Source organism: Mobula birostris, unplaced genomic scaffold, assembly GCF_030028105.1.
Source record: "Mobula birostris isolate sMobBir1 unplaced genomic scaffold, sMobBir1.hap1 scaffold_796, whole genome shotgun sequence".
Lineage (NCBI taxonomy): Eukaryota > Metazoa > Chordata > Chondrichthyes > Myliobatiformes > Myliobatidae > Mobula > Mobula birostris.
In genome coordinates, this window is record NW_027278513.1 from 27,501 (window position 1) to 31,201 (window position 3,701).

Genomic DNA, 3,701 nt, shown 5'->3' on the forward strand with positions numbered 1-3,701 from the left:
CGAGTGAGTGCGAGAGCGTGCCAGCTAAACGCGCATTCGAGTAGCGGAGCTGAGCAGAGGAGCTGACGCCAGTGTCACGCCACTTTCGTCCCGACGTGGCCGCCGCCGACCAACGCCACCAGCGCCTGCCTGCGCTTTTTCTACCTTCACCGCCTACTTTCTCATCTGTCCGACCGCTGCGCCCGGCTGGCCTGCGCCCCGCCCGTCCGCCCGCCGCCAGATGCGCGAGGGGGTGGGGGGGGGGGGGTCGGTCGTGCGCCAGGTAAGCTGCCGCGCTCGTGCACGTGGCCTCCCCGCCGCCGGGGTAGGTTGGTGCTCGGTTCAGCCATCGGCGGTCCCCTCCATTGCAGGGATCCGCTGGGTGTCGCGGCGCCGCACGCGCCCTTGGCCCACGTACGCGTCGCGGACACCCCTTTTCTCTTTCTCTCTCAGGATTCGTATATGACAATGCCGAGAAACGTACCGACAATTTGCTGCACCGCCCGCCGGACCGCTCACAAGGCTCTCCTCGTCCCGAGGACACTAGCCTTCTCGCGGAACCGGAGGCTGCACGCGGACCGCTCTGGCGACCGGACGTCTCCGGCCTCTGCTGGAGCGGGGAGGGAACGCGCGGGTGCCGCCCGACCTTCTGGAAATCGCACATCGGCCGGCCGTCAGTCGGTAGCACCGCGCGCGCAGAGCCTCTCCTTTCTCTCGTTGGTGACCGAGGATCAACGCTTCGGTTGAGTCAGGCTGAACCGGGCATCTCCCTGCCACTCTGGCCTATGGAACTCTCCCGACTCTTTCGCCTTGCCCCTACGGCGCGAAAGAGTGCTGCTGCGGCCGGCGCGCCCGTCCCTTGCTCTCTCGGGCCATGTCTGTCGTCGCAGTGCCGCGCCATCCCCTATCGAGCCGCGTCGCTGGGTGAGGTCCGCACCCGCACCCTTCCGCCGAGCTGGCTCTCAGGACGGTCGACGGTCGCCGCTCGCCTCCGTCGGCCCAGGGCCTAACGCCGCGCCGGTGAACGCCTCGCCATCCCACCCCGTCGATCGCGCCGGTGAGGTCCGCACCTTCACCGCCTAGGTATATGCGCGTGGGTGTAGCTGCCTTCTCGGGATGGTCGACGGTCGTTCGACCGGCCCCCGTCGTCTATGCGCACAGCAGTCCCGTCCGCCGGCGGGAGACTCCGTCAATCGATCGTGGTGCAAACGTGCGAATGCCCAACGTCAATTCCGCCCAAAGCATGAAGCCCTCGGTCGGCAATCGGGCCGCCCCGCGGCAGACCCACCTGCCCACCTCCGGAGATGGTAACGAGCCGAGCACGGAAGTTCGGCGCACGTGTCGAGACCGTCGCTTCCACTCGGCCTCTCCCAAAGGTAGGACCGACCAAGCCGGATCGATCGGGGAACAGAGGTCTAACGCAGACGACACTCGCGAGGGCACCAGCGGCAGGCTTGTCCCTTCTCCGTCTTGGTACACACAATGCCTCTTTGCTTTTCGGATCGATATAAAAGCTTTTGCCACCGTCGGTCTGCCGGCCGCCGCCCGCGGTCCGCGCTCAGACTCTGTCTGTCCGCAGCCCCCGCTGCGTTCTTGGACTTTGTTATTTTTTTCGGAAATAGCGAAAAAAAGCTTTTATCATTGTAAGTCGGAGCTCGCCCGGCCTCCCGCTTACTGAGTCACAATTGAGTAAGGCTCACTTAGAACTCTGCACTGTGTCAACCGTACCACTAGTCACCCTGCTAAGTGTGTCTGGAAAACGTGTTCCCGTAAATCTCCGGGAACCCCGCCAATCCCCCCGTACAGAAATTGCATGTGTCAAGTCGGCGGGATGCCTCCCGGAAGTCCTGCCGGGAAGGTCGCACTCTGGCCCCGCCAGGCGGGGCAAATCCGACCCCCATAGTGACTTCCGGGCCTAACTCGTTAACCAGAGCCGCGACAGACCGTGCAACAATGACATGTGTCAAACCGGCGGCACGACGCCCGGAGCTCATGCCGGTCGCGGGGGACCTCGGGCCCGCCCGACGGGGCAGATCCGACCTTCACAGGCTTCCGACGGCAATTGGTTAACCGGCGTGGCGCCGAGGGCACGCGGCTGGCTCGGCGGGCGGCCCTCCGGTAGTGCCGCCGTCGATCGGCCGCCTCGGTCGGCAGGAGGGCCCCGAAGTCGCCTTCATTCTGACTTCCGAGTCGGGACTTAGATTACTTTCGACTCTTCAGCCAAGGTCTCGGATCGACGGCGGGACCTGCGGTTGTCCCTCCGAAAATGCCGCCGCTCGGCCGGCACGGCCCGCCGAATACGTCCCCTTACTGGCTCCCGCCTCGGGACTTTGTCAGAAATTCATTCGGGCAAGGTTTCCATTCGGCGGCCGGAGCACCGGTAGTCATACGGAAAATGCCGCCCCTCGGCCGGCATGGGCCTGCGAATAGGTCCCGCTGACAGACTTCCGCAATTGGGTATTTGTCCGAAAATCCATACCGGCAATCTTCGGAATCGTGCGGAAAAGCTGCCGCGTGGCCCGGGTTAACCAATTGGGGAGGCCGGTGCCATCTACCGAATACTTCAACAACTCGTGAAAACGGCCTCCCTATATATCTGCAGGAACCCCGCCAATGCCCCCGTACAGAAATTGCATGTGTCAAAGGGGCGGCCGAATCTGACCCCGGCGGCCGAGCCTCTGGAACTCCGGGTCGGCCTCGGCCGGCAAATCCGACCCCCATCCAGACTTCCGGAGCGGACTTGGTTAACGAATTGCCACCGGGCAAATGGTTAACCGACAGATCTTGGAGGCTCGTTACCCAAGCCATCCCCCGCCGGTGCGAAAAGTTAACAATCAGCGGGCGGGCAATTCGTGAACCGAACGGGACCGGGCAATTCGTTAACCATTCGGAACCGGGCAATTCGTTAACCAACCTTGTCCTGGCAATGAGTGCACCAACCCGGCCGGACAATTCGTTAACCAAGCTGGCTCTGGCAATTCGTTAACCAACCTGGCCGGGACAATTCGTTAACCAACCCGGCCGGACAATTCGTTAACCAAGCTGGCTCTGGCAATTCGTTAGCCTACCCGGCCATGGCAATTCGTTAACCAACCTGACCCTGACAATTCGTTAACCAACCCTGTCCTGGCAATGAGTGCACCAACCCGGCCGGACAATTCGGTAACCAACCAGACCCTGGCAATTCGTTAACCAACCAGGACGGGCAATTCGTCAACCAACCCTGTCCTGGCAATGAGTGCACCAACCCGGCCGGACAATTCGGTAACCAACCAGACCCTGGCAATTCGTTAACCAACCAGGACGGGCAATTCGTCAACCAACCCTGTCCTGGCAATGAGTGCACCAACCCGGCCGGACAATTCGGTAACCAACCAGACCCTGGCAATTCGTTAACCAACCTGACCCGGACAATTCGTTAACCAACCAGGACGGGCAATTCGTTAACCAACCAGGCCCGGACAATACTTTAACCACCCTGGTTTTCCAATTCGTGAACCAACTGGGAACGGACAATTCGGTAACCAACCCTGTCCTGGCAATGAGTGCACCAACCCGGCCGGACAATTCGTTAACCACCCTGTCCTTGCCAATTCGTGAACCAACTGGGAACGGACAATTCGTTAACCAACCCGGCCGGACAATTCGTTAACCAAGCTGGCTCTGGCAATTCGTTAACCTACACGGCCATGGCAATTCGTTAACCAACCTGACCCTGACAA